Below are 20,612 nucleotides of genomic sequence, written 5' to 3'. Positions count from 1 at the left end.
CTCCGAGGCCGGTGCTTTATCCACTATGCCACTTAGCCGCCCCAACATAGCAAATTTCTTGTAAAAGCTTCACCGAATGGAAACTCCAAGACTGCCAATTTATTCCACTATGCAAATCTACTCTAAAGCTCTTTATTCATTTTCCATTTTATTCTTTTGAGGGGTTGTTTGGGTCTGGGATTGACTTGAACCAGTCCCATGATAGTTTGTGTTTAATAATGGAACAAAATGAGACATATGGCAATGATCCCAAAGCCAGTTCATACGTGTTTGAGAGAGCTGATTGTTAAATTTCAGTGTAAGCATCTACTTCTTGGAAATCAGAAAAAAAAATGAGGACTTGATTGTTTTGTTGATTGAGGGAACTTAAGAAAGTGATGTAGAAAATGTTAATACAGGTTAGAGGTAAAAGTGTGACCTACACAAATTTCCCCATGTAGAGCAGGTTGTTAAATATTTATTAGCATACCAAGGCTTGTAGGTATTTCAACAGTTAACAAAAGGAGATTTCCTTAGTGAAAGCAAGGGAAGGATATGCAGTAAGGAAATGATTTGATTTAACTGAACTCAGTTCTGCTGAGAATTGCCTGTTGTGGTCTACTAGCCAAGCATCCGGAAACACCTTGTGGTTCTTTTGTACTCAGAAGCCCAGGAAGTCAAGCTAACAGACTGAGCCTTTAATCCTCCTGATTTAATCAATCAAGTCTTGAGAAGGGTTTCTATTTCTGCTAAAAAAAAAAAAAAACCTAGTCTAACTTTCATGGAATCAGAGATGGAGGCTAGGATATAGCTCATACCAAGGGACCAGGTTGCTAACAGAATCAAATGAGCCTTCCTTAGAAGATTCTAGTAATTTCTGGTATTCACTTCAAAGTAATAAGTACAGATATACCTAGAAAGGAATCTGAGAAGGAAGTAAAACTGGAAAATTTAGAGAATTGCTTCATATCTTTAATAAGACTTGGGTGGATTACAGACTCATACAGTAAAAAAGATGTTCACATTGGCTCTCTCTCTCTCTCTCTCTCTCTCTCTCTCTCTCTCATATTGAAACTTCCAGAGTGCTTTGAAATTCCAACCAGTGAAGTTGCTTATAACTCTAAATATCTTACTCATTAACATGAAAGGTTGCCTAGTATGGTGGATAGAAGGCTAACCTTGCTTCAAAAAAGAACTGAATCTAGTCCTGTCTCTGGCACACACACAGGTTTTGTCACTTTGCTCAAGTCCCTTAAAATCTCAGTACTCTGGTCAACTCTCTGAGACTTTAGGTTGTAGGGAGGGTAGTGTCTTGAACTGGTAGAGTTTCTTTCTCTGAGAGTTCTCTATGTCAATGAAATCACAGGTTTTGTATTTGTTCCTGCTGAGGGAAAAACTTACGAGGAAAAAACACCAAAGAAAAATAATGATTGGACTCCCTGATCTATGATTTACAAAGTACAAAGCAAAATTCAAGAGATAATCTTATTTTAGATTTCTTGGATTTATCTATCTTCCTTCAAAGTTATTTTCATCATTAGTCTTGAAAATGAATACCACAAATCCCAGCATTGCTAGCCAGCCTCTCACATACTGAGCAGGTGGCTATTGGCTCTGAGTATGATGTGAACTATATGTAGCAATTACAAAGATGTACCATTGAAATAAATGATGGCATGTTAATCATGTTCCCAACATTAAATATTTTCAGTTGATGGTTAAGTAGATTAATTAAGCATTTTATGAAACATATCACATGGATGAATAACCTATGGAAAATCTATTCTGTTTCTGTATGGACAGTCTTCACTGTGGGTCTAATTTTATGTAGGTCAGCATGTGATGAGGGCTGACACATTCAATGTGCATCTGGAAATCCCATATTGGCCAGATCTGCTGAAGTGGAAATAAAGAAACCAGAGATCATTCTTACCAAAAAAAATAAATAAATTGAAGTCTGTTGTGATTCAACTTTACCAGTCCTTTAATAAGCCAATTATGAAGTGCAGATGGCCTTAAAAATGCCTTTTCAGAGTCTGTGTCGTTTGAAAATGAAAATAGCATTTTTAAGGCAGACAATTAAGTCAACAAACATTTATTGAGGGCATGTTATGTGCCAGATACTGTGTTGAGTTCTGGATATGTTGGAGAGGGATGATGGTGATGGTAGTGAATAGGCATGACTTGACTAATGTAACCACCATGTGGGAGACACTTGCTTCTCAAAAGGCATGATGACTCTTAATGGAAAGGCCCTGCCTTGGAGAATGTGTAGACATTCTGTGAGTGATTCCATTGCTAATCATGATTAGCAACCAATCCAGTTGATTGGTTATAGAGCTAGAACCGAGGTGCATTCAAAAGTCATTAGCCAGAAAAAGTCATGCCTTGTGCCCTTTTCTACTCTGCTATCCTCTGAACTACTTAACCTTTCACGCTCTTTGGATTATGTAGCTTATTGGGTTTGCTATTCTAAACTTGATAAACATTATCAAACACAAGTCATTCCATTTATTCAAGAACAAAGAAAAAAGAATTGTAATGATATGATGAATCTCTTACATATAACTTGTGTTTTATTCTTAGAGTGCTATGCAGTTTTTTCAAAGATCATAAATTGACAGACATGCATCCAAATTTTTATAAGAGGTTATATATATATATATATAATATATAAATATATGTATATGTATTTTATAGTCTTAAGTATAGTAACATTTCATTTCTCCTATGTTGCTCTATGACAGCAGATTTCGAATATTTTTGTTCACAGCATTCAATACATTCTTAAAAATTAGTTAAAAACCACCCCTGGAAGAATTATTTTAGATGAATTTTAAATATATGTGTGTATATATATATATATATATATATATATATATAATATGTATATTAACTATTTTAGAAATGAAAACATTTTTATATTATGATTAAAATAGTCTTGGTCTCAGGGGCCCTTTGAAAATGACTCTGGGCCCTCCAAGGGACCCTCAGTCACACCTTTATGATAGAAAAAGTTTATTCCTTAAAGTAACATTTCTTTCATTTTCACCATTTTTGATAAAAATTGTCCTACTTTTCTTAGACTATCAGAAGAAAACAGCAGGGAAATTCTTATAAGCCGACGTGCCTGAAATCTATAGAACCCGAATGACATATCTGTAGTCCGAAAGTTGTCCGAGAGGGAGTCTGAACACAGGTCTTCCTGACGCTAAGACTAGCAGCACTCTAACACTGCTCCATACTGTGTCTGGTCTTAGCGAGTGGATACCCCTTTTAACTCCATGACGTGTCCTGCTGGCTGTTTCCCAGGTAGGGAGTCATTCACAGACAAAGCTCATTTAGAGAAACAAGGAGGTTGGAGGCTTAAAAGTATGTTATTAAAAGGTAATGTCTATGAAGTATTATATAAGGGAAAAAAGCCTACAAAATGATCTTCAGTCCTATCAATTGGAGCTGTAAATGTGCTATAATTGTTCAATGGCCTACAAGCTGACATACTATTGATTAGTTGAGTTTTCATAGTTTTTACTTCTTTTAGATGTAAATACAATCACTTCTTCAGAAGCTGTTCTCCAACTCAAGCTCACAAGCCCCCACCAGTTAGTCACTCAGCCAGTAATATTCTGGGAAGATGAAGGAATAGGTCAGAAAATTCCAAGTTCTCTAGATTTCCTCCACAAATAAGGGGAAAAAAAGCACCTCAGGAAGGATGCGGAAAGGCAAAAATAGACAAGAATTGGGGCAGAACAGTGTTCTCCCTGGGACAACCAGAGAAGATCCCAGGAAAGACCCCAGGATAGAAGCTCCGGCCATGTGAAGTATAAATGCTTTCAGACTAATTCCATTGGAATTACAAGTGTTGAGCCTTGAGGAAAGCTGAATTGGGAGTTAGCCTTAGTCTCAGGCACAGGAGTTGTCACCTCCTAGGCAGTGAGGGGAATTAGTAACTAAATGGGGGAAGATTGGGGGAACCTCTGCTTATAAGGGATGCCATGCCCAACTATGTGGTCCAGACAGCATGGGGCAAGAAGGAACCAGCACAAGCCCATCTAGTGAGTGCAGAAGTAGTTGTGCAGGGACACTGCTGGGATACTTACAGAGTTCTTGGGTACCCTATCCAGACCAGAGGGGACAACTGAAGATTATAGTCACTGAAGGGTTCTCCAGGGTAAAATCATTTCTAGCACAGTGTGTAGAGGTCCTAGCTATAGCATGGAGGGGGGAAGGAGTCAGAAACTGGGCCCAGGACAAAATTCAAAAAATAACAGTAAGAAGGACATAAGGTCAGAGGCACCATCACCCACATCCCAGAACTAGAAATGAATAGAACCAACAACCTATTAAAAAATGTAAATGAACAGGCAAAGTCTTCTTCAATAATGGAGGACAAGAACCAACTAACCACTATGAGAATAGAGAAAATCCAGGTTTGTCTTCAGAGGAAGGTAATAAAACCAAAAATAAAAACCCTTTCCTATCCCAAAGAATAATGTCAAATGGTTACCTGTCTGGAAAGAAATAGTAGAACTCAAAAAACCCCTTTAAAAATGAAAAAAGAGGGGCGGCTAGGTGGTGTAGTGGATAAAGCACCAGCCTTGGAGTCAGGAGTACCTGGGTTCAAATCCACTCTCAGACACTAATAATTACCTAGCTGTGTGACCTTGGGCAAGCCACTTAACCCCCATTGCCTTAAATTTAAAAAAAAGGTGTGTGGGGGGGAGAACACTATATATCAAAGAGCAAAAGAATTGACATTTTGACTGAAACTATCATACCCAATAAAGTTAAGCATAATTCTGAATGAAAAAAAAAATGGTCATCCAATGAATTACCAGACTTTCAGGATTTTGTTGTAAAAAGACTTGAACTTAATAGAAAATTTGACATACAAGATTCAAGAGAAATATGAAGTAAACATCAAAGACTAATTATAGCAGGCTCAATTAAATAAATTGTTTACTATTTATACATGGAAAGGTAAACCATATTTCTAAGATTGTTATTGCTAATTGGGTAATTCAAAGGAAAGACTGGGGTAGACCTGAGTAAATTGTAATTCTAAAAAAGTAAAATGGTGGAAGAAAAGGAGCAATTATCAATACAGAGGAATTTGATACAGAGAAATTTGATAGGGGAGAGCAACTGGTAGTTCTGGAAACCTACTCTCATTGGAAATGGGATAAAGAGGGAACAATATATATATAGTACAAAAGCTTCTAAATTCAGAAAGAAAGGCCTTTAAGGGGATAGGGAGGGTACTGAGTTAGAGGGTGAGGGAATAGGATAAAGGTGGAAATATTTGATAGATAAGGGTGTGTGTCTTTCTAAATAGAAGGTGCAGATTAACAAGAAGGAAGTATAGAAGGGTGTAAGGGAAGGATTCCTGGAGGGGGTAGGCCAAGGAATAGGAGGTAAATTGTGAGTAGAAGTAAAACAGAGGACTGAGGCGGGGGGGTTGTTGTTTTCAAAAAATATAAAAATGATAGATACATAGAAATATAAAATAAAGGTGAGAAGTAGAATTCATTATGTTATAAAAAGCAGGAATATTAATCATGATCTAAGATAAAAACAAAGCTAAAATAGATTTAATCAAAAGAGAAAAATAGGGAAACTACACCATCTGTCAGCTATATTAATCAATAGTGTTTTAGACTATTTAAAGTAATTAGATAGTGTATGGGAGAAATATTACTGTAGTGGAGAAGATGATGAACTGGTGGATTTAGAAAAATATGGAAAGACTAGGATATATGAAGAAAGATGCTCTCCACCTTCAGAGAAACAGATGATCAGTGGAATAAAGCATACTAAGGTCTTACATATATTTCTACAAATGCATATAGGTATATTTGAGTATTTTTATGAACATGTATGTTTATAAGCACCCATGAATATGTTGTGTCTGTGCATGTATATGTATATATATATGATGTATCTGCATATATCTGTACATACATTTATGACTGCAGACATCCATCCAGCCCTATATCTGTACTTAATTGTAGCCTTCTTAAGGGGAAGGGGGAAATGAAGTAAAAAGTGAAGAGCAGAGAACAAAAGAAAACCTACAAGGGAGAAAATAAAAGATAGACAATTTTCAAATATGTGTAATATTTATTACATAAACTTTCTTGAAATGGAAATTTATTGCTTTATATTTTGGATGCATTCTAATACTCTGGAGGTAGATGGCAAATTTTTCTTTTCCTATTTTGTATTTAAGTTAAAAAACATATCAGTTTTTTTGTTATTGTTTTTAAAAGACAATGGATTCAAAGTGATTTGCCCAAAGTCGCACAGCTAGGTAATTAAGTGTCTGAGATCGGATTTGAACTCTAGTCCTCCTGACTCCAGGGGCTGTGCTCTATCCACTGTGCCACCTAGCTACCACCAAAACCTATCAATTTAAAAATAATAACCAATCAGTAGACATAATGAGCTCAGAATAAAAGTATGTATTAAGATGCATAAGTTTCCCCAAAAAATGTGAAGAATAAAAGAAGGATTCTGTTAGTGGGGCATACACATAGGAAAGAGATACATGTGGACATGGTAATTTAACATCTATATCACTGAAGAGCTCTGCGATCTTTCTATTTCTTATCATGTCCTCCTGCTGTCCCCCACTGAGCTGCGCCTTTACCCTAGAACTAACATAAGCCTTCCTCCTTGTTGTCCCTCAGACTTAGGCTCTGAGATTTGCCACCTTTCACCCAAGAGATTAGAGGGTAGAGTCATCCTGGCAAGTGAATGCATTGAGGTTTAATAGTAGTAATAGTAGTTACCTTTGGTATCAAAGAAGACCATGACAACAGGAAAGTGATGACACAACTTACCCATAAGATTGATCACAATGAGGGATCATTGTGCAAAGATGTCATTCTCACTATCCTATGTGAGTCAAGCCATAGCAAGATCAAGACAGTTGGTGATTAATGGGAGATCTTAATAATGATTTGTCCTTCATTTTTGAAGATGGCCACAACATCAGGGAGGTGATACCATGACAAGCATGTGAATTGGATTTGAGTGAGGGGAATGGTGCTAAGTCCCCAGCCTCACTTTCTCCTCAGGTGCTACCTGGGTCCAGTGGCCAAATATGAATCAGGACAACTGGATATGAAGAAGTCAGGGTTAAGTGACTTGTCCGAAGTCATACAGCTAGTAAGAACTGGTTGTCCTAACTTCAAGGCCAACGTTCTATCCGCTGCACCACCTAGCTGCCCAATGGGAGATCTTAACCTTTTAGAGTCAGGTCTCCCATATCACCAAGTCTCTTTAGTTTCCTGTTAGTCATACTTTCTAGCTCAGGGCCCAGTCCTTTTGGTGAGGAACCTTATCGTAACAGTGACCATCCAATATATTCTAGCAAATATCTATCTCTGTAGGCCAAGTCATGACTAGGGAAGGCAATTTGTGCCTAATAATCACCAAATAGTTCTCAGTTTCCTAATTTTTTAAAATGCCTGTGTTTTAGATTAGTATAAACAGACAGGACATGGGCATTCTATGTCCAGGAAGCAAGTTAATTGTCTTTTCTGGTTGCTCATTCACTTTTCTGGAATTAGCAGATAAATAAGGTACTCAGAACCTCACATCCTTTAGGGGGTGCATATCAGCCTAAAAATACAAAATAGTACATTCAAATCTGAAAGACTTACAAATTGCAAAAGCATTCTAAATGGGCAGCCACCTTACTTGTCACAGTTGTGCCCTTTACAAATCTACAATAGTCTGAAGGAGCACCCATTAAATAAGTTTTACATCTTTCAGATGAACAGAAATCTAGAATGCATTCAATACTACTAATTCCTTGGACATGATGCAGCAAAGCAGGGGCATTCCAGACCATGTGGCTGGTGACCAGAACACTGACTTTATAATGAGACATCCTGGCATCCTGGCTCTTTTTCCTCCATTCCACCAGTTGGGTAGACTTTAAGCAATTCATTTCCTTTTCCCCGACCTTAGTTTCCTCATCTGTAAAATTAGGAGACTGGTCTAGAATGCTCTCTAGTGGACCCTTCCATCTCTCAGTTGTGCATTATACTTTAAACATTTTATAAATGTATAGCTATTATCCTTCCATTTTTAATCATCAAATCCCTAGCCAAATGGATAATTCCTCTGATTCCCCCTACTCTGCCCCCCCAAGCAGGCCTTTTATGTGTATGCGTGAAAATATGAATAATTGCTACAATTCTCTACTTCCTCTTGCCTGCATAGACAGACTCACTCTGCATTTTTGTGGGTTCTGGAAAAGATGAAATATTTAAGGCCTGGATTTGGGGTGCTGGCCATGTGAATGATAGAGTCTTTTAAAAATAAAAGTCAAGTTGCCAGAGAGCAATCAGTTCATTCATTTATTTATTTACTTTTATCCAAACTCCTTGGCAGTCCTTTGAACAAAAGTCAGTAGACAGGAAAAAATGTTGCAGTTTTAAAATAGAATTTTAAGTGAAACCGTGGGCTAATCATCACTTTCCTTTCAGCTATCACTCTTTTTTTCCAAAAAATGGAGGTAGAAAAGAACAGTCCTTTTAACTCTAGGTCTCTAACAAGTGGGGATTTAAGCAGCAGATTATTAGATGGTACTTGACTAAGGACTGGAGGTGGAAATCACAGGAGAGATTCCTTTAATCACCCATTCTCTCCCCCAAGCTAGAGTGACCCAAAAGGGATGAAAGGAATTTGTAGGGACCATGATCTCTTTAGAAATTTTGGCATTTTCCACCTCTGTCTCAAGTGAGGAGAGTGGGCTGCCACAGGATCATAAACTTAGAATCAGAGAAACCCTAGATAGAGGTCATCATGAGTCCCTGAGAGGAGTAACTACGTGTTCAAAGTCATATAAGAAATAAGTGACAGAGTTGGGATTAAAACCCAGGTTCTTTGCTTGTTAATTCATTACTTTCCCCCCAGACTATGCAACTGGTTTCCTGGAAATTTACTTGTATTTGTTGCAAACTTGTCCCATTATAATGCTTCATGCACACACACACACACACACACACACACACACACACACACACACACACATTAAACTTTTAAAAACTATTGAATCTGTTTATGCTTTCTGCAAAGTAGATAGGCAATATCATTGGCTTATATTTGGAGTAAATAATAATGATGATGTTTGTCCTTCATTCTTGAACAAGACATCAGGGAGGTAATGCCATGATAAGCACATGAATTGGATTTGAGTGAGGGGCAGCTGTGCTAAGTCAACAACCTCACTTTTTCCTTCAGAGTCATCTGGGTCCAGTGGAATCAGGATGATTGGAGATGGTCCTGGAGGAGATGGTGATAGTAGTGTTCTCATGGAGAAGGAAGTGGCAAACATTATTTTTGCCAAGAAAACTCCAAATGATGTCACAAAGAGTCAGATACACCTGAAACACCCGAATAGCAAGCAGCAATTAGTTCTCATGTTTTCCATAGTAGGGATACGATGTCTGCTGTTCAGAATGTTTGGATTAACCTTGCACCTGGGAGGAAGTTGGTAAAGGACTGTCAGTAATTCATGTGCCATTGGAAAGCATGTGAGTCAATAGTTATGGATCTTCTCTGACCCCAGCACTTTCTATCTTTGCAAAGAAACAAGAGCTTCAGTCATCTCCCTTGATCTATTTGGTGGTTCCTTATATTAATGATGTCTAGGCATTATGTTCCTTGTTTTAATCAATTTGAATTTTTATTGTATTCAATTTTTTGAAATCAAATAGATAATTAGAAAGAAATTTTCCATACCTTCATTCTTTGGGGTCTCTCTATCTCTTTTCAGATTTCTTTGCTTCTTAAGCCACTGTAGTAGTTTTGGATTGATGTCAAATTGGTTAATTTGTTGTTTGTGTTGCATTTACTTCCTGTACCAACCTAGCCTTTTGGTTTATGCTTTTGTGAAAGAAATCTAGAATTTCTAATATGCTTCTGTTTTCCAGTTTCCTTTTCACAAGTTTCTTATTTCTTACCTGAAACGAGACAATCTGTCATGCAAGTTTTCCACTCTACAAGCCAGTTAGATATCATTATAACTTTTTCTGTGCCTTTCTAAAGGTTTCTCAAGCAGTCTCTCTTGCTATGATCACTATTGTATTTAACTTTAGGAGTATTCCTCACTAGTTTACCATTTTCTTTCATGGTTCATACCATAAAAATGACTGCAATATATATACTATTATGTATAAGTACTGAAATGTTTTCATATTTTTTCAAAGAGGATGTTTTATTATGGTTATAGCAAAGGCAATCTTCTTTTAAATATCCCATTTTTGGAATATAGGTCTGCTAAATAGATGTTTAATTTTAAAAAGGACTTTTAGAAATTCCAGTCTAAGTTTGCCTATCTTTTTTCATATTCATTGGTATTTTTTGTCATTTGTTTTTGTTATCAGGTTTTCATTAAATGAAGATTTTTTTTCAATAACCTCAGGTTCTTCGACCCAACTTGGATTCTTCTTCAGATTTTCATAGATCCTCAATTACATCTAATTTCAGTATTGGGATAAAATGATTTCTTATAATTTCCTGACTTTGGTCCAAGATATGAGGATGTATGACTTGAAGTTGAGAGCACGATTGACAAGAAAGTAACATGAAGCCCTTTCCCATAACTGGGAAGATCTATTGCCAGTTTTGTTATTAAATATCGTGGCACATAATCTATATTAATGACTTCAATCTATCTCATGTACACTTGTGACTTGCCCACTTTGAAGACCAATTCCAACTGTGGTGAAGTCATTAATCAGACCATTGACATTTCTGATTTGTTTTGGAATATCTTGTATTCCCATGGTACCAGAATGCATTATTCTCCATTTTTAAGTTGATCAAAATAACAGTTATGAGTAGAACTATCTTACAAAATTATGCCATGCCGTCTATATGTTTTGACTCTTAGGAGTTTCATCATTTTGATTGGAGTGCTAAATTTTAATAGTCTTGAGTATTCAAAGTTCTCACTATATCTGACCCTGGTTGGCCTTCCCCTTTCCCCCACTATGAATAATGGGTCATTATTATTGTGGTTATTATTTTTTTATACTGGCCAGTTCCCTATACCTATATGGGGGCAAATGAAAGCATTTGTTTTCTAGTTCCCTGGATTCCTGTGCGCTGCTGCCCATCATCTTCATCTAGTTTCCTTTTTGTTTTTTGCAAAACAAATGGGATGAAGGGATTTACCCAGCGCCATATAGCTAGAAAATATCAAGAGTCTGAGGCTGGATTTGAACTCAGGCCTTCTTGACTCCAAGATTGATGCTCGACATACTGCACCACCTAAATGCCCCTCTCACCTAGTTTTGGCATGAATGTTGTTTTTATTCTCCTGATACCCAGTGTACCGTGCCCAATATTGGATTGTGGATTTTCCAAAGGAATGGACAAGGGATTAAGAAAAATAAAACAAATTAATGGAGGTCAGAATTGCATAGCTACAGATCATGGGAATTTTATACAGTATTTTCTTTTAGTCTGGATTTGTCATTTCATTGATATCTGGGGAGCTTCCAGTATGGAAACTTCCATCATCAACGTATATAGACAGGGCAACTAGGTGGCACAGTGGATAGAGAATCGGCCCTGGAGTCAAGAGTACCTGAGTTCAAATCCGACCTCAGACACTTAATAATTACCTAGCTGTGTGTCCTTGGGCAAGCCATTTAACCCCATTACCTAGCAAAAACCTAAAAAAAATGTATATAGACAGCTTGATTTCATGGATTCGTTTTAGGAAGTTGCCTAGGGTATCTATTGAGAAGTTAAGCAATTTACTCCTCCTAGGTCTTATAGACAATGTTTAGTCTTTACAGTCTTTAGTCTATAGTCTTTAGAGTATATAGCCCTTATAGTCTATAGACCCATTTTATAGTCTGATGTAGAACTTAAACCCAGATCTTCCAGGCTTCAAGAACTCTATTTAGTGTGCCATTCAGTTGTTTTGCCTTTCTAAGATACCTAAGCTTAAATGATTAGGGTGAAGTGCTGGGTAGATCAGACCTGCTAGCATTTACCAGTTTCTGGACCTTGTCCCATCATAAGCTTAGCTACCATACTTACCTCTTTCTAGTTTCATCTTCAATCCTAGCCCCACTCAGTTCTGGATATAAAATCTCTTAAAACTCTGGACTTATTTTGTCCCCTTCCACCAACTTCTGGGGTAATGTTCAGAAGCATCATTTAGTCCCCTACATAATCAAGATTTCATTCATCAGAGATTAGGGAAGAGCTATTTCTTCACTTTTTTTCACCTTTAGTTCCTCTAAGGGTGATCTCAGATGACCAGCCATGAATGGTAATGCCATCTTGCACTGTGACCTCTAGCTGGATCTAAACAACTGACTTCATTGGGACCAGTTCTCTAAACGAGGTTCACTGAGTCCCGAATCAAGCATCCAACCTTCCCACTTTACAGTTAAGGATAAAGAGGCCCCAGGGAATGAATTGATTGGTTTGATTCACCTCACAGGTGATGAGTGCCAGAATGGGACTTGAACCCTGATCTCTGGCCTCTGCAATCAGCTCTCCATCCTCTCTAGCTCTTCCTCATTCCTTCTTTTCATTTAATTAGGTGCAAACACTCCGAGTAAATAAAATGAAAACTCCCCGGCAGCTAACAGGCTACTGCCGACTGCCAGGCGCTGACCGTTTTCTTTTAGTTAATAATTCAAATTTGAGAAACAAAGAAATCTTTCTTTTTCCTGGGTTAGCCCAAAAGCTCAGGGAAGGCGGGTGGGGCAGAAGCTTGGATACAGCTGCTGTGGAGTAACTTCAGATGCTGGGATACAGTAGGTGTACTATCTCCAGGCCATACAATCGGGATACAGTACAGTCAGTGTTTGCTGAACACACCAGTCCGGCAGCCTCCAAAGCCCCAAAGACTCCGGAGCTGGAGCCTAACTTGTATGTAAATGCAGCATTGTGCCCTGGCCCTTTCACTTACTTTACTTGGGCCTGGCAGCAGCAGATTTATGGGACTGGCTGAAATGATTAGTCCATCAAGTCTGGCATCCTGCAGAGGCCAAGGATACAATGCTCCTGAGGAAAAGAGGAAAGGGGGAAGGGGGGGTGGAAGGAAAGAAAGACTCACACTGTCCCCAGTCGGATTCCTTGCTCCACCTGGTACTCCCATGATCCCTCATCTATCCTTCTGATATTCCCTTTATCAGCTACAGGCCTACAGGTAAAGATCAGCCCTGATCTGTCTCTTGTCACTGGCTCCGGATGGCTCCAGAAGAGAAAAATGAGGTTGGTGACTTTGTCTGGTCCTCTCTTAGTTAAATCCAATTCACTTTCAAATCATGGTCCTCTTGGAGAATGAAGGACAAACAACAAGGGAGAGCTAAGACTCAAGGTTTGATCTTCACACCCTCTCACTCTACAAGATGAGATCCCACCAGTCCTATGAAGTGAATCATGCATGAGTTAATTATTATCTCCATTCTCTGTTAAAGACGTGCTTTCAACTGAATCCAGATATTCTTTTTTTTTATTGTTGGAATTGTTGAGAGCTGGAGGAGATCTCAGAAGTTATCTATTCAGACCTCTCCTCTCCAAGCTACAGATGAGGAAAGTGAGGCCTAGAGAAATTAAGTGAGAAGGTCATCATTTGAACTCGATTTCTGTGACTCCAGGTACCATTTTGAAAATTAAATTTACAACTATGGTCAAAAGAATTCATCTCCTCTGCCTGCCTTCTGACAATGAATTTCTCCCCATTTTTAAGGATGGTTTATGGAGAGGAGATAGATAATCCATCATCAGGCTCATACCTAAAGGTATTTTATCTGTCAAGATATTCTTGGTGCCATTGGATAGACAGATCATCTCTCATTTCCATGTCTTTGTATTGGCCATATTCATTGCCTAGCATGCTCTAGCCAAATGGCCTTGGCCTCTTGGAATTGATAATTCTCTTCAAGGACTAGCTTTAATATCATCTCCTACAGAAGACCTTACCTAATTAAGACTCAATGTTGGGTGCTCTCCTCATCTCCACACCTCAAAATCACTTTGAATTCACTCTGTGTTTATTATGTATTTATTTATCTACATATATGAGAATATTTATACATAAGTATAGGGCAGCAAGGTGGAGAAGTGGATAGGACCCTGGACCTGGATTCAGAAAGACCCAAGTTCAAATTCAGCTTCAGATGTTTACTAGCTATTAGTAAGTGATGCTTCCTAGTGATCCTAGTCAAGTCATTGAACCCTATTTGCTCTAGGTTCTTTATCTGTAAAATGAGCTAGGGAAGGAAATGATAAACCACTCCAGTATCTTTGCCCAGAAAACTCCAAAGGGTCAGTCACAACTGAACTTCAAAATAGATCTTGTTTAAATGCATACATAAATAATTGTCTATGTATAAGCCATATGTGATATATATATAATTCATACATTTGTGTATATTGTAAAAACAACATATATGAATATATAAATATAAATATTTATGTGTAAATATACAGTTTCCTTGATAGAATCTAATCTCTGATAGAGAACAGAGATTCTTTTTCATTTTTCTTTTTTTGTCTTTGCATTCCCAGAACTTTGTGTGCACTTAAATGTTTCAACGAATGAACTGAATTGAATTCAGATCTCCTGATTTTTATTCCAGTGAGATTTCATTCTTTGTGCATTTATGGATCATCTTTACATCCACATTCCATCTAGCCAGGCTCCCTAGGCCATCTTACCATTTGCCTACTCTTACTGCCTCACTTCCCTTGACTGGACCAGCATTCTCTCCACTTTGGATCTCAGGGATGAATCTATTATCCCAAGTTCTGGGAAAACTGATCCATTAATCTTTAAAACTCTCAGACTGAGACATAACCATTTTGATTGGTGACTGAATGAATACAAATTTACCTAGCCTTCTAGATTTCATTGGCTCCAGACCCCAGACAAGACCCTTCTTCACCTTCATATCCCACGCAACCAACCAATCATCAGATCATTTTGCTATTTGTCTTCTATCCTACCTGTATCACACCTTACCTCCTCAACACTTTGCACTTTTGAACAAGGCAATCAAATGAAGACCACTATTGCTTCTAAAAAAAAGTCAATTAACTGCCCTAAGAATTGATTCATAATCCTTGTATTTCTCCAGACCAAAATTTCTTTCCCTAACCATCACTCCCCTATTTATGTTGGATACCCCAATAAAATGTCTGAGAGATATTTTTGTATGTGTGTTCTTAGTTTGATTCAGATACTAACATAGAAATTTTAAAATACAAATTAATTCATTCTTTCTACCAAACTGTATTACCTTCTCCAGGATTATACTAGATCCCATCTGAGAAGAAAAAACATTCTCTCTTGCACTTTAGTAAGAATTCTTTCCATTACATGTCAGCTCCTTGGTTATAAGTTAAGGTGATTCACTCTTTCTCAGGTCATTAGGGAGCTTTGAGGTTGAACATTATCTTCATCTAACTCATTCCATAGGCTTAGGAGAAAATAGGACCCAGGTGAATTTAAATGGGACCAGTTATTCCATCTATTTCACAAGTCCATCCAGGAAACCAGGAAACTAACTTAAACAAAGCCATTACCAGTCTTAAGTTTGGTGTTAGAGGAAGAACCAATTTTTCTCACAATTCAGAGATTCAAATGAAAGGCACAACTTGGTCAGTATTCGCATGGCCACCACAGGCATTGTTTCAATCTGGGGAAAGGGAGGAGAAGGAGGAGAGAATCAAAGAATATTTTCAAGATCTGAGGCTCAGGAGATTAAAGACCTGCCAGTGGCCAAGGTTCTGAAATCTCCCAAATGCCAACTCCTGGTCAAGTTTGAAAAGTCCAAATGAAATGTTCCATTTATAAATGTGGACAGTTAAACCAGTAGCAGGTGGGAAATTAGAGTGAACCTTTTTCACTGAATACCCTTTCCTATACTACCATTTTTGATATTGACTTTGTCAGCCAATGTTACATGCAGTGGGCTGCCATACTTCTCTAGTGTCGGATCTGGCCGCAGCTTTTCTGCTGACAACAGTAAATAAATCTGACAGTGCTATTGCCTCTCTGAATCAGGAACAGATAGGGGGGAAATGTATTATGGCATTGTGGAAATATCCAAATGCAAAATCATTTTCCCACCCCCACCCCACCCCAAATTTCCACATTTAGCTGCTCCAAGTGCAGCCAATAAATCCATGTAGACATAACCGTGTTTAATTCCATATCTAGAATATACTTTACCTAGCTTAGGATGGGCACTGAATCTGTGTCTTCTATAATCAACCACATCCCCTGCGGTCACCAGTGGGGTTGGAATTGAACATGAAAGAGGGTGTCAGATCAAATTGTATTTCAAAGACTCCTCTGTGCAAGATACTGGGCTAGGTGTTGCTAGGATTTGGCATCCATGTGCTTAGTTAAAGAGGAAACAGCTTGTGTTTTGTAAAAGAAAAGAGAGGTTTGAGGCTTTGGGAATCTTAAAAGAGTTTCTTTAAACTCATTTGATGTGTGTGCTTATTGAAAAAGAGGAGGGGGGAATCTGGAGAAATTTTCATAGAAAATGACAAATTAGAAAATGACAAATATATACTATAAAGTGTTTGTGTGTGTGTGTGTGTGTGTGTGTGTGTGTGTGTGTGTGTGTGTGTGTGTTTCAAGAAAGCCTTTCTGGTTTGGTGACTTAGTCTTTCTTGCAAAGACTGTCTCAAGGCATACCTTCTTCTTTCTAGAACTCCTGTCCTGCCCATTTTCCCAGCACTCAATCCTACCCTTTGGAGTCCTTCATGCTAGAACCTTCCTTGTTAACATTGCTAACTGAAAACTTCTTACCTGTTTTATCAGAGGTGAGGAATGAATCAGACACACTGAACTTTCTCAGGTTAAGCCTCAAGGCCTTTCCTAAGGTGAGTTTTGTGCCAGATAAAGGCTTCTTGCTTTTAGCATTGTAGATCATAGACTATCATAGACAGATTCTTTCTAAATTCCTTGAAGCAGCTGCAATGTTCTGGCATGATCATAGAATCTCAGAGTTGGAAAGGAACTCAGAAATCATCTACTGTAGTTAAATCCATACCTGGGCAAAAATCCAATCTACCCTATCATCAGAGTGGTAACCTAGCCTCCAGTCAAAGCACTCCAGTGATGGAGAAGTCAGTACTTTCTCAGGTAGCCATTATTGCATAGCTCCAATTCTTGGGAAGTTGTGAAGTCCAAATTTGTTCTTTGGTCCTCAGCTATTTAGCATCTGCTCATTTTGAATTTAATGTTTAGATAAAGAGATAGACAGAAATATAGGTTATACAGATTTACAGTAGTTAGAAAGCTGGGTCTGAAATCAGGAAGATCCAAATTAAAAATCTCGCATTAGACATTTGCTAATTGTGTGACCCTGGACAAGTCACACAACACCATTTAACCCAATTCCCTCATCTGTAAAATGAGCTGAAGAAATAATTGGCAAACCACTCCAATATTTTTGACAAGAAAACCCCAAAATGGGATTCTGAAGAGTTGAACACAATTGAAAAGACTGAATAACAACAAAACCACACCAAGCCCTGTATTTTTAGATGCATACATATACATGTTGTTATAGATACACACTTAGACTTAAGCTCTTTGAAAGTATGTCCCATTTTTGCTCTTCATGTATCCCATATGCATATCAAAATACCTGGTCAAAGTCAACACTTAATAAATATTTGTTTATTTATTAATGGAGACAAAGGTCAGTGTCTATATGATCGCCTTTGAAATGTTGAAAATAGTGATTATCCTAATTACCCTGTCCAAAAAAAAAAAGGAAATTGTTCATCTGGCATGACCTGTTTGTGATAAATGCATTCAGACTAATAATACAAGAATCATTATTTCCCATTCTGAGCATTCACAAACCATATCTTTAATAAAGCATATGAGAATATTTCTAAAAATTGAAATCAAATCAACAGTTAGAAGTCTCTGTTTTTACCATTTAAAAAAGGGACAAGAATTAGCCTTTGTTTTCATTATGACACCTTTTTTGTTCTCAATGGTTATTGCAGGACTATCAATAAGAACTCATTAATCATATCTTTAAGCTCTTTCAGTACCTTAGGTAGCAATTTGTCTGGGGTCAATGACCTGAATTTATAGAACGACCATCTTCTCATTTATCCTGGGTTTCAGTTTTCTCTTGACCATTTTTTGCTTTTTACGTCCAATATAAAGATCATATTCTTTTCTGGTGAAAACAGAAGACAATTTCTAGACTTTTGTAATTTCTACAAATTTCTCTGCATTTTGGTTTTTTTTGTTCCCCTCTCCCCTCATCCAGTAGACACCTTATCTCTTTCTGTTATCCTTTGTATTTACAGGAAAATAAAATCACAAAGTCCAGAGTTGGAAGTGTCCTTCAAGATCATTTAGCCATTCTAAGTCTCATCTCCTTGCCATTCTTTATATTAACTTTCAGGTCATAGCTTTGGCATTAATATTTTGTTACCTAACCTTGCTAGTATGTCCTATAGGTATCTTAAAATTCTGAGTTGGTCAATCATTCCCAGCTATACGATTCTCTTTAGAGAGTATCCTCATTTCTTTCCCATTGGAATGAACTGTTTTCGCTATGAGAATATTATTCTTGAGAAGATTCCATTTCAAATGAATCAGCTCTCCCCCCCCACCCCGTAGAATCACATAAGACGGGCACCTACTTAGCTTTTCTCTGGACTCTTTGAAATCTACTCTATCAAAGTCCAGACAACACTTAGTACTTATGTTCAAGGTTCTACTCATCTATCATGAATATCAAGATGGTGAAGTCATTTTTTTCCCCAAGGTTATAATTATTTCTATCTTGGGAACCAATTCTGTCAGTAGACAGTTACTCACCCTAATTAAATTATAAGTCTTCAAATTTTTCAAGCAAAAAAAAATAAATCATATATTTCAAAGATTATCTGATGAGAAAATTAGGAAAATCTTGTCTTCTTGGCAGACCATTAGGTCTTGTTTCCAGTGCACCTGTTTGTGTTGGGGAGGTGGGGTGGGGAGGGATCCTTATCACCTCACACTTGGTGATGACAAACAACAATCTGGGAGAGGTAGTGTTACCCCTCTTGGGAACCAATAGTTCCATTTTTTCCCATTTTCTCCTCCTCTTTCTCATCTCCTGCTGTCCACATGGGGAATCATACCCTTATTGTGTGTGCTCTGTTTGAAGGAATATAAATTTTAATCACTTATACTTTGGAATATGATGTGTTGGGGGGTAGGTTTTTTTCTTTCCTATATATTTATTTTAGAATTGATGTTTTGTGAAAAGTTGGGATAATTAATTACTTTGTCTCAAATAATTTTCAAGATTTCTTGAAGTATAGCTCTGAAAAACCAGGCTTTGACAAAGCCTTTTGGGATTCAAATAAGCTACTTGACTATGCCTTTCCAAATCATTCTAGCCCTCACTTATTGGCCAATTATAGGCCCAAGTAATAACACGCTCGTTGTTGGGTTTTGACGTCTCCTACTGAGTATTAACTAGCACTTGTTACTGTTCTGGTCAGAAACTCTGAGGGGCTTATTAGATTGATTCTTTTGAGAGGGCAAACTTGGCCATCTTTGGCCTCACTGATTACTTACCTTTCATCTGTGAATGACTGTTGCCTCAGACAAACCAAAACCTGGGAAAGATACAGATCTCTCACTACATCTGGGGACATTGACAGTTGCCTGACCTTTGTCCTGCCACTGGAGTCTGATAACTCTGGAGGAGAGGGTGAAGTGATGACTTTGTGCAACTGTTTCAATCAAATCAAATTCACTTGTCAAGATGTCACTCTTCTAATATCACTGATTCTCTTTGAGGATCAATTCCAACTCAAATACTTGCTGTCAATTGGCAACCCTTGGCAAGCACTTGATTTCTGCCTCAGCTTCCTCAACTGTAAAATGGGGACAATACCTCCCAGGGTTGTTACTGGGTGACTGTAGTAGATAGAGCCCTGAACTTGAGATCAGGATGATTGTCTTCATGAATTCAAAACTGGCCTCAAACATTTACTATCTGTGTGACCCTGGGAAAGTCACTTTACCCTGTTTTCCTCAGTTTCCTCATCTGTAAAATGAACTGGAGAAGGAAATAGAAAACTGCTGTAGTAGCTTTGCCAAGGAAACCCTAAAACAGCATCATGAGGAGTGGGACACACAGAAACAATATTGTCAATAATGTCAATAGCGACAAATATTTGTAAAGCAACTTAAGACAATGCCTAGCACATTGTCATGGTAATGATGATGATGATGCTTATCCTTCAGTCTTTTTTTTAGGTTTTTTTTTTTGCAAGGCAAAAGGGGTTAAGTGGCTTGCCCAAGGCCACATGGCTAGGTAATTATGAAGTGTCTGAGGCTGGATTTGAACTCAGGTGCTCCTAACTCCAGGGCTGATGCTCTATCCACTGTGCCACCTAGCTGCCACATATCCTTCATTCTTGAAGAAGACCAGGACATCAGGGAGGTGATGCCATGACAGACTCAGAAATTGGATTTGAGTGAGGGGGAGCTGTATTAAGTCACCAACCTCACATTCCCCTCCAGAGTCATCTGGATCTAGGAGGCCATCAGATACAAATCAGGACAATCGGAGATGTCTCTGGATACGAGGCAATCAGGTCAC

Source organism: Macrotis lagotis, chromosome 7 (genome assembly GCF_037893015.1).
Source record: "Macrotis lagotis isolate mMagLag1 chromosome 7, bilby.v1.9.chrom.fasta, whole genome shotgun sequence".
Lineage (NCBI taxonomy): Eukaryota > Metazoa > Chordata > Mammalia > Peramelemorphia > Peramelidae > Macrotis > Macrotis lagotis.
The sequence above is the reverse complement of the archived record's forward strand: the minus strand, read 5'-3'. Positions refer to the sequence as shown.